This window comes from Taudactylus pleione, unplaced genomic scaffold (genome assembly GCF_031769625.1).
Source record: "Taudactylus pleione unplaced genomic scaffold, aTauple2 ptg000087l, whole genome shotgun sequence".
Lineage (NCBI taxonomy): Eukaryota > Metazoa > Chordata > Amphibia > Anura > Myobatrachidae > Taudactylus > Taudactylus pleione.
The window spans coordinates 7,745,088-7,757,486 of NW_028284489.1; positions in this window are offsets into that span (position 1 = coordinate 7,745,088).

Below are 12,399 nucleotides of genomic sequence, written 5' to 3' on the forward strand. Positions count from 1 at the left end.
ACTGACTTATATGTAATTCTTCTAAATTTGTCAGTGTTTATGGATATATGTTTGCAGCAATATTACTAAGGAAGTTCTGGACATATTAAGGACCTTTATCTGCTACATTAATGTTTAATGAACTTCATAGGCAGAGACTAAAATACTGAGCAACATTTTATGTGTAAAGGTATTAAACTTTATAATAGTTTATATTAGTGTAAAAGGTATTCCATTTGCATATGGAAGTAAATTTGGTGTTATATATGTAGTGAATCTTGTATCAATATGTTTTTCCTCTGAATTTATGACATATGTAAATACAAAGTGCTAACCTACTATAAGCAATGTGCAATACTTACCTCTAGGAATTGGAAGAGCGTCATCAAGGGAAGCCTATGGAGAAAAGTAACAGGTGGTCAATTCATTATAGTAAAGTGTTAATGCACCAGTACTGTATGAATTACATGTCACATTAAATTCATCATATTACACCATATAACTCAAACAGGGCATTCCTAGGCTAGCCCTATAACCCCAACCTAGGTGAAGGCACATATATTGTTAAGTATATAGATTGTAAGCTTGTGAGCAGGGCCTTCCTACCTATATATCTGTCTGTTATTACCCAGTTTTGTTCTATTAATGCTTACAATTGTAAAGCGCAATGGAATATGCTGCGCTATATAAGAAACTGTTAATAAATAAATAATAAGTATAGTATCTGGTAACCTAGGCTCTCTTTCTAAGGTACAGTAGAGAGGGTTACATGTCAATAATTGGACTGAGGACTTTCAGAAGCTAAAAAATCTTCACAAACAAGTTACAGTAAATTGGGATTTGACTACCCTAGAACAATATAATAAACATAAGATTACTCCAAGAGGTCTTAGACCTAAATTGTTTCCACCAAAAGAGTGGTAAGCAATACTGTTAAAATGCTCACAGGATTTATGTCACAACCGGGTACTGTGACTACCTCTGATGAGGTTAGAGACTGAGGGGTTTTGGATACTTACATGCAGGAAAATGACGGGAGTGATAGACTGTCTCCCAATTGCGGTCAAACCCAGGTTTGGCGAGACCTGCTCAGAGGCGCGGAGTCTAACTCACTTGGTTGTTTTCTACAGTGACCCCTCCAATTGGCATATGGTTTTCGCTGCACCAAGTGAGAAGGTCACAGCCCTCTGGACAGGTACCTGAGAGTGACAAGAGGCCGGAGTAATATATTGAAGACAACTAACACAGGGAACACTGGGAGTAGCACAAGGGAATGGAAAGGAATGAAGCACAGAATACGATGATGCCACTTTGGGGGCGCACTGGGAGAGTAGACAGAACCTGTATAGGACGTGGGGATGAAGTACACAAGGATGTATATTTTGTACACTAAGGTGTGACTCCGGACACACTGGCAGATGACTTGAGTCGTACACAGGAGTGTGTATTTGTACACTAAGGTGCAGCTCTGTACGCACTGTATATTGGTATGTGTATTTTGTACACTAATGTGCGATTCCGGACGCACTGGCAGATGACGAGATTTGTACACAGGAGTGTGTATTTGTACATTAAGGTGCGGCCCCGGATGCACTGGCAGATGACGAGATTAGTACACAGGAGTGTGTATTTTGTACACTAAAGTGCGACTCATGATGCACTGGCAGATGATGAGATTCGTTCACCGGAATGTGTATTAGTACACTAAGGTGTGGCTCCGGATGCACAGGCAGATGACAAGTTTTGCCCACAGGAATGGGTATTATGTACTCTAAGGTGCAGCTCCAGGCGTCCTGGCAGATGACGAGATTTGTACACTAGAATGTACAGTATATTTGTACACTAAAGTGCATCTCCGGACGCACTAGCAGAAGAATTGGAGATTTGTGCACAGGCTTCTTATTGGAGACATGCAGGGTAACTAAAGATTGGTACGGGAACACAGGAACGGAATGCACAACGGTGTAAGTGAGAACCACAGGAAGAACTCGTGGTGAACATAGGGTAGATACACGGAGGTCACAAGGAAAACACAGGGAACCAGGAACACCGAGGACAGTAATATTGCCTCTGGAACATAAGCCAGTTGTCACGAGGAATAACTACATGCAGTCATATGGTGAAGTTGAACAGCAACTTACTATTGCAGGAGTCGGACCTTAGAACCCCTAGGCAGCTGGTCATTGGATCCTGAGATCAACTGGGACACAAGCAGGACTGCCATTGGAGGAAACTGGTCAGGTAAGATGAACCAACATGGCTGCACCCATGCTTACTAACACAGGAGCCAAGACGCATGCATGAAAGTCCTTCCGGACCCTGGGGAGAATCCTCAGCCATAACCCACCACAGCCACTGACATCAGAACACCTCAGAGCCTAAAGACACAAGTCCAGCGGTGAGTAAAGGCCGATCCCAGGCCAGATGCTGACAGTACCCTCCCCTTCCAGGGTGGACTCCGAACACCAAAACAGGCACAAGGATTTCTCCAGAAAAAATTCCAGGAATACTGTATAAAAAGGCTTCCCAAAAACTTGAAAAATCTTCACAAGGAGCAAACTTCATACATTTCGAAAGATTTCTACTAAAACATCTAAAAAATTTTACTCAGAAAAAATCATGAAGATATAAGAAAAAATACAATTTCCACAAACCTTGAAAAAATAACTTATAGAATCAATATGAGGACTTAGTAGCTTTACCAAGCTTGAGCTGATATTTGGTATGGAATGATGTTTTCTTCTTCGTATACTGTAGATGGCTCTTGAACCGTATTATCTTTACATGGGAGTAAGTGGTACATCTGAGTTGATATCAGATGGAGGAATCAAACTAAAACCTTTATTAGAAACGAAAATCAAAGACGGATCCACAGGAGTAAACAGAGCTGTTCGGGTTAGCCCACTCCAAAGCTATCCCTCTGAAGTTCATAATGAGGAATTTAACAAGATTGGTGGGAGTGATACCACAAAATGGATCAGTTCTTATTAATGTGTCAAAGTACTTCAGCAATGCAGTGTATTGGACTCTCCACACCATCACGTCCCATGATGAGGTAGTTAGTTTTATTACTAATATTTTCATAGACTTTGCCTCCATGTTCTTCTATCAATATCTTTGCTTCTTTTTTTGTTATGGATTCCAATACTCCTGAAAATATGAATGTTAAATCCTCCAAGCATTTGTTTCCACCCAGGGGACACTGCTTGGAGTTGAAAATTTTGACTGTGGAACTAGTCTTGTCTTCAGGAGAAAGAACGATTGGAAAAGACAAGTCACTTGAAACCTCTCTCTGGAGAGAGACCTCTGAAGACTTCTCCTGAGATACCTCTGCTTGAGGTGTGCCACTTGAAATGGAGACCCCTCTTGGGATGTGAAACATGAGATGGAAACTCCCTCTTGGGGTGAGATACTTGAGACCCCCTACATGGGGTATGGAACTTGAATCCTCCGTTTAAGGTAATAAAAGTGAAATTTCCTTTTGGGGTATGAAAATTGAGCCCCCCTCCTGGGGTGCAGCACTTGTAATCCCCTGCTGGGGTATATCACTTGAAATCCCCTGCTAGGGTATGGGACCAAAAACCCCTTCCTGGGGAAGTTGACTTGACATTTCTTCCCAGGGTATGGAATGTGAAACCCCTTCTTGGGATGCAAGAACACAGACTCCCTCCTGTGGTGAGAGACCCCAAACCCCCTCTTGGGGTACAAAATTCAAAACCCCCTCCTGGTGTATAACACCAGAAGACCCCTACTGGGCAATGGGACTTGAAACCCTTTCATGGGGTATGCATCTGGAACTCCCCTCCTGGGGTGTGAGAATTGAGACCCCCTCCTGGAGTACACAAATAGAAAACCCCTGCTGGGGTATGGGACTTAAGACATCTTCCTGGGGAAGTTGACTTGACATTTCCTCCTGGGGTACGAATTGTGAAACTCCCTCTTGGGATGCAAGATCAGATACTCCCTCCTGGGGTGAGAGACCCAAAACCCTCTCTTGGGGTACAAAACTCGAAAACCCCTCCTGGGGTATAACACCAGAAGACCCCTCCTGGGGAATGAAACTCAAAACCTTCTCCTGGGGTGTGAAGCTCGAAACGAAGGCCCCTTCCTGGGGTGTAAGACTCAAAATGAAAGCCCCCTCCTGGGGCATAAGACTCAAAATGAAGGCCCCCTCCTGAGGCGTGAAACTCAAAATGAAGGCCCCCTCCTGGGGCGTAAAACTCAAAATGAAGGCCCCCTCTTGGGGCGTAGGACTTGAAACCCCCTGCTGAGGTATGGGACCTAAAACCCCTTCCTGGGAAGGTTGACTTGACATGTCCTCTTGGGGTATAGAACATGAAACCCTTTCTTGGGATGCAAGACCAGAGACTCCATCCTGGGGTGAAGGACCCAACACGCCCTCTTGGGGTAAGATACCCGAAAACCCCTCCTGGTGTATGAAACTCAAAACAAAAACCCCTTCCTGGGGTGGAAAACTCAAAATATTAGTGGTAGGAAACAATTGTTCCGAAACCTTTCTCGAACTATACTGGAAGCTGCTGTTGGAGTACCACAAGTTCCTTTAGAACCTTCAGCACACTGTACTTTTACTGGTACAGAAAACTGAGGTGAAGCACAGATTCTTGATGAGGCAAGCTGTTCCTCTGAAGGTGATAACACATCCACTTCTGGTGTCATTTGGTTTGAAGCCAGACCTACCAGAAACTCGTGTCCCCGTGAGTTTTGTAGAGAAGGCTATTCTCCCCAAATTTCCAAAACGTGAATGGCAATATCTAGTAGTTGGACCCCAATTGAAAATTTGGATTTTCTCATCTTGGATGGACCTCCCTTCCTTGTCTGGACTGAGGGATACAGATACCTCCGATGGTGGATGGCTAGAACCAATAGTATTTGCATGGGTACTTCCACTTTACTCACCATTTCTTGGTGGACAAAGAACACATTCTTTAATAAAATGATCTTCATGACCACAATAGAGGCAAAGGTATAATTCTCAGTGTCACTGGCATTCACCCTCAGTAAGTCTAGGACGTGGGAAACTGCAATACCTCTCTTCAACTTGACTGGATGGAATGGTAACCGACCCAGACATGACACCTGAAACCCTAGAAATACTTTGAAAAATTCAAAGGAGAAGACATTGCAATTGCTCCCGTAGCTGGGAAAAAGTCATAAAGTGTCTGATGTCACTGGCATCAGACAGCTAGGATGTCAGAGGACACTGGGAAGGGGGACTAGAAGTTTTAAGAGAATTTTTTGCCGTGAACGTAGAAGCATCTCTAGATTCTGACGAAACAGACACAGGTGGTTTTCCAGATGGGCCTTGTAAGGCACTTGGAGAAAGTGAAGCGAGAGTAGAAAAAATGTTTTTTATTTGGCCAGAAAATGTTTGCAATTGTTGACTCATGAATTGTAGATTGGTCTCATGAGCTTCTATACGGGAACATAATTCATGAAGATTGGATGGAACTAAAAACCCAGTGGCTTGCATGTTAAGACTGTTCAAACTGTCACAACCGTGTACTATGACTACCTCTGTTGAGGTTAGAGACTGAGGGGTTTTGGATAATTGCAGGGAAATGATGGGAGTGATAGACTAAGTCTCCCAATTGTGGTCAAACCCAGGTTTGGCGAGACTTGCCCAGAGTCTAACTCACTTGGTGGTTTTCTCCAGTGACCCCTCCAATTGGGATATGGTTTTTGCAGCACCAAGTGAGCACATCGCAGCCCTCTGGACAGGTATCTGGGAGTCACGAGAGACCGGAGTAATATATTGAAGACAACTAACACAGGGAACACTGGGAGCAGCACAAGGGAATGGAAAGGACTGAAACACAGTATACGATGATGCCACTTGGGGGCGCCCTGGGAGAGTAGACAAGACTTGTATAGAACGTGGAGATGAAGTACACAAGGATGTGTATTTTGTACTCTAAGGTGCGGCTCCGGACGCACTGGCAGATGACGAGATTTGTACACAGGAGTGTGCATTTGTACACTAAGGTGCGACTCCAGATGCACTGGCAGATGACTTGAGATTAGTATATTGGTATGTGTATTTTGTACACTAAGATGCGGCTCCGGACGCACTGGCAGATGACGAGATTCGTACACAGGAGTGTGTATTTGTACACTAAGGTGTGGCTCCGGACGCACTGGCAGATGACGAGATTTGTACACAGGAGTGTGCATTTGTACACTAAGGTGTGACTCCGGATGCACTGGCAGATGATGAGATTCGTACACAGGAATGTGTATTAGTACACTATGGTGTGGCTCTGGACGCACAGGCAGATGGCAAGTTTTGCACACAGGAATGGGTATTATGTACTCTAAGGTGCGGCTCTGGATGCCCTGGCAGATGACGAGATTTGTACACCGGAATGTATATTTGTACAGTAAAGTGCATCTCCGGGCGCACTAGCAGAAGAACTGGAGATTTGTACACAGGCTTGTAACTGGAGACACGCAGGGTAACTAAAGATTGGTATGGGAACACAGGAACGGAATGCAAGATCTCGTGGTGAACATAGGGAGAATACACGGAGGTCACAAGGAAGACACAGGGAACCAGGAACACCGAGGAAAGTGATATTGCCTCTGGAACATAAGCCGGTTGTCACCAGAAATAACTACGTGCAGTCATAGGGTGAAGTTGAACAGCAACTTACTGTTGCAGGAGTCGGACCTAAATACCCCTAGGCAGCTGGTCATTGGATCCTGAGATCAGCTGGGACACAAGCAGGACTGCCATTGGAGGAAACTGGTCAGGTGAGATGAACCAACATGGCTGCACCCATGCCTGCTAACACAGGAGCCAGGACGCATGCATGAAAGTCCTACCGGACCCTGGGGAGAATCCTCAGCCATAACCCACCACAGCCACTGACATCAGAACGCCTCAGAGCCTAAAGACACCAGTCCAGCGGTGAGTAAAGGCCAGATACTGACAATTTGTTGGCAACTCTGATTAAACACAATCATTTAACGATTGATGAATGCAAGAAAGAAGTTGAGGTTCTTGGCAAGAATTTAGATATATGGGAAACTAACAAGCAATTTCAACAACAATTTACTAAGACCAAGGCTGATCTCGAGATCTATGAACAAACAATTATTGAGAGAAAGCGGAACAAATTTTATAGAGATCAAAAAGATTTTGCATCTGAAAACATCTTTCATTGGAATAAACAACAATTTAAATCCAGAACTCAGAAATATTCTGAACTGTATTCATCTTCAGAAGCTGATTCATCAGGAACAGAAGAATTCACTAATTACAAAGCTCATCAGGTGATAACTCCATAACAGATCCTTTCAGCAGCAACCCTTTTTTAGGGGATACGAGAGGCCCAAAGGGCAGATTAAAACAAGGAAGAGAAAGGGTTGGAAGAAGAGATAAAAGATGGGATACCCCACACGTGAACCAGTATTACACACGGAACAACAAAGGGAACAAATGACGGATTAAAAATTACAAATTATCAATCTATCTGATAGGGCTCTTACAGATTCACAGATATCGATTTTGAGCAAAGGATTGACCTTTTCTCCTATAACATTATTCAATAGATTTATCTGGGAGAGAGATCTCCGTCTATTGGGAAGCAAGTTACTTTTGAAAAAAATCTTTGCCCAGAGAAAGAATTCAGCCAATGATGATGATGTTGTTGAAGGACAATTTACTCCAGATGTGATGGAAAATAATATAACATCTTTAGAAAGAGAAACCTTACAAGCACTTCAAGAGTTTGAGGATGAATCCCATCCCGAAGATCTAATAACATTCATATCACTTAGGAGACCACTATGCACTATGCAAGAAGAAATCCCTTTTTTCCCACATGAGAGTGTCTCCCTAGAGGTAAAAGTATTCCTAGATATGGTTTGAGGGACTTTGACATAATTCATAGAAGGAGAAGTTTCAGGAGAAATTACATGGACAATCTCAATCCTAAAGAACGTGCAGCCCTATGTGAAATTAAAGAATGGAATGATATGATTATTAACAACAAAGGTGGAAATATTGTCATCTGGCCGATAGAGATGTATATGGCAGAAGCATTATGACAGCTGGGCAATGAGGAGTGTTATAAAAGAATTTTGTCCAACATAGGATTTCATCATCATCTATTACAAGATCTTGGATGATGCATTGAATGATAATATCATTATGAAACAACATGAAACAAGAACATGAATACCTATTGGTAGAGAACCCCAAAATTCCTACCTTTTATCTAGTGCCTAAGATACATAAACCTGGGACCAAACCGACAGATAGGCTGATAGTATCGGGTATTGGGAGTGTCCGAACGAGCCAGTACTTTCTTGGATTTCCATTTGAGACAACACGTTCTAGGGTTGCCATCATATCTTAATGATACATCGGATTTACTATGTAAGATCAATGACATCAAATTACAAGAGGATCACTGGTTAGTAACATTAGATTTAGAGTCACTCTTCACCATCATAGATAATAATCTTGGTAATGAAGCAGCTAAGTATTTTCTCAAAATGAAAGGGTATGATCCATTCATGATTTTCTCCTGAAACTTTTAGTTTTTGCACTAAATAAGAACTATTTTAACTTCAACAACCACTTTTATTTACAAACAAGAGGTACAGCTATGGAGGCAACCTGTGCTCTCACATACGCTAACCTCTTTTTAAGATTTTAGGAGCGTGAGTGGGCCTTTAATGAGAAAAATTATATTTTCAGCAATCATGTCATCAGAAGGCTAAAATACATAGATTATATATTTGTTATCTGGCAAGGCAATCAGAGTTTACTCCTATCATTTATTGAGACCATGAGCTACAATAACTTGAATCAGAAAATTAACCAGTCATGTTAGCAAGACAGAAATAAATTTTTAGATCTTTATTTGTATAAAGAATAGGATGGTACTCCTGCCACGAAACTCTATAGGAAGGAGACATATACAAATATACTACTTCATCAAACCAGTTCCCACTTTCCGCCTACAGTTGAAAATATACCTAAGGATGAATTTTTAAGACTTAAATGCAACTATTCAGATGAAACGGTATATACAGAAAAATTGGAAGAACTGAAGAATAGATTGATGGAACGTGGTTATAGTAAAAGATCAATAAAAAAAGCTCAACAATCATTGTCACATATGAGAAAAGAATCATTGATCTATAGAGATTGTGTCACCCTAAAAGAGAGGAATAAAGTAAGATTTGTGGGGACTTTCTGACATGCATGGTGAGAACTACAACAGGTAATCCAAAAACTTTGGCCTATCCTATTATTGGATCACGATCTGGCCCAAAGTCTGGAACCCACAGTCTCTATGTGCTCTTTACTAAAAGTTTCCAAGATCAATTTCAACGGTGTAATGGTTAGCGTTACCGCCTCATAGCACTGAGGTCGTGGGTTCGATTCCCACCACGGCCCTAACTGTGTGGAGTTTGTATATTCTCCCTGTGATTGCGTGGGTTTCCTCTGGGTACTCTGGTTTCCTCCCACACTCCAAAAATATACTGGTAGGTTAATTGGCTCCAAAAAAACCATAAAAATGAACCCTAGTGTGTGTGAGCATGTGATAGGGAATATAGATTGTAAGCTCCACTGGGGCAGGGACTGATGTGAATGGCCAAATATTCTCTGTAAAGCTCTGCGGAATATGTGTGCGCTATATAAATAACTGGTAATAAATAAAGGGTTCATACCCATTTGGTCATTGTAAGGCCTATGCAGTTATGCAGAAAACTACTATGGTCATGGATAAATATAACCAGGAAATCACCATAAAAGATTTTATTAATTGTAGCACATCCGGGGTGATCTATTGCATCACTTGTGATTGCAGAAAAAAAAGAGATTTGCCCCCAGCACACTGCAGCAAAAACAATACTTAAATCCTACATGATAATAGCGATTCAGAGGCATTAGTTACATACATTTGCAAATATATGAATAAGCGCCAGGCCAATCGTCAAGGCTCCTCTATACTGGCGTCCCTAGCATTAAGGGGTTCACATCCGAGAAGCAAGGCACCCCAAAAAAATTCCAACCAAGGGCCATCCCCAGGGCATCACACGAAAAAGGGAAAAAGGTGATAGTGAAGTATAAAGAAAAGATGTGTAAGTATAAATCAATAAGTGTTAATGAAATGAGAAAGAATTAAAATGACATAAATAATATACAAACAAATAGAGAAGTGATAAAGGTATTCTATGTGAATTACATGGTGATGCCATGAGAAAGGCCCAGTCAGAACCCCCCCGGGGGCCCCACTCCCAAACGCTCACCCCAAAATAATTATTGCTACATAATGGTAGCACCCACTCTGGGTCATATAATTACAATTGATGTACTGCATGATAACAGTACATATAAAAGCTGAGAGCTAACCTAATTGTAGCACATCCGGGGTGATTTTTTTGCATCACTTGTGATTGCAATACAAAAAATGTTGGTATGACAACTAGAGCTCTAAAGAATGGGATTCTGGAACACATTAGAAATGTTCAAAATGCGGCAGAAGATTTAAGCAGAATGAAGAAACTAACTACTGTTGCTAGACACTTCCACAGATACCTTGAAAGCTATGAAAGTATTTGGATTGGTAAAAGTACAGCTGGATATGAAGAAGTGGTGACATCACCAATGAACTCCTGAAAAAGGAGAGTGAATGGACCTTCAAATTGGGCTCTCTTGCTCCGCATGGAATCAATGAATATATACATTTTAATGTTTTCATGTAATTATCCTATTTTTTCATTAAAAACCACTGTTGCTGTATTTCAGAGTGAATTGCATCACTCATGCCCTCTCACTTTTTTTATTCACATTTTATCTTCACATGAATTTGATCTTTTACACATTTTGATGTATTTTAGAGCACATGCACAGACACTTTGCACTTCATACAGTACATTATGAGCATTGTTCTGCACGAATATATGAATTCTAATGTTTCTAGCTTATTATTTTATCTTCTATTATAAAACTACTGCTGTCTTATCTTAAGGGGCATACACACTAGACGATGTGCTGAAAGATATTGGTGAAAGATATTGGGTGTGCACACTGGGCGGAATTCAATTGATTTCGCGGCCCGCATCTCCCGTCTAAAGTGACAGGAGATCGCGGGCCACTATGCAATTGTGCCAGCTTTTCACGCTGATTGCGCCCATAGAGGTCAGGTTTAGCCGCGTAAAGCAGGTAAACCCGACCAAAGTGCTGGGCGTGATCGCGAAAAGTGATGTTTGGGCGCCCAAACATGTCACTTTTCGCACATTTCAGCTCTCATCCCCCAGGGGCTGCGAGCTGAAATGCAGCACTTGGCAGCTGATCGCGCCCGACAGGAGCAAGAATAGAATAGCTCCATCAGGCGCGATAGGGGATGAAAAGAATTGAATTCCGCCCACTGAATGTTATCGTTAACGATATCATTCAGTGACGTCATCCTGCCACATCCCTGAACAGGCACTTTCTGATGATAGTGTCAGATTGGCCTGCATGTTTGCAGTTTGCACGACAGTAAACATTGTTAACAACCTGCGAGAGCACGCATGGTTGGTAGTTTGGTGCATACACACTGAACAATATATCAGTGAACGATATTGTTATCGTTCATATCGTTCACTTTTATCATCTAGTGTGTATGTCTCATTACATTGAATTATATCACCCATGTCTCCACATTTTCTCTTCTCACTTTCACATGCATTTTTGCATAATTTTATATGAATTCTAGAGCACCTAAACACAGAGACTCTTGCACTTTTCATATTATAAGCACTAATATATATCTACATTTTTTATTATTATTTTTTATTAATATTTTTATTTTTAGATATAGGATTACACGGAATATAAATATATGTATTACATATCATTCTCATGATAGAATTACACATTTGTTACTGTATATATTAATACATTATTTTCACATGAATATATATAGATGCAACACACCATTCACATCATATTTTTAGTCACATACTAGTACACTATTCCTAGACTCACTTGATCACCATATATGGATTATTAATTTTGTAATCTTTTTATTAATTTGTATATATAATTGATATTGTATTTGTTTTATGCTATTTAATTGATCTATTGGATATTATGCTTAATTTATACATGAGGTGGGGCTTTCACCGACTCCAGGTTATTATGGTCTGATTGTTTTATAATAGGTGTTTAATTTCACTTTCACTTTTCAACAGAACACTTTATCTTTAAATGTAATTCGATAAATAACAGAGTTAATTGATTTTTAGCAAATTATATGCTAATAAACTATTAAATCTGTTTAATGGGGATTTCCTGAATGGTGTTTTGCTACATTGATGTTCTACTTAAGGCTATTGATGGGTGTCACTCCTCACACCAGATGCCTATGATTGGCCAGATTATGCTATAAATTTCTC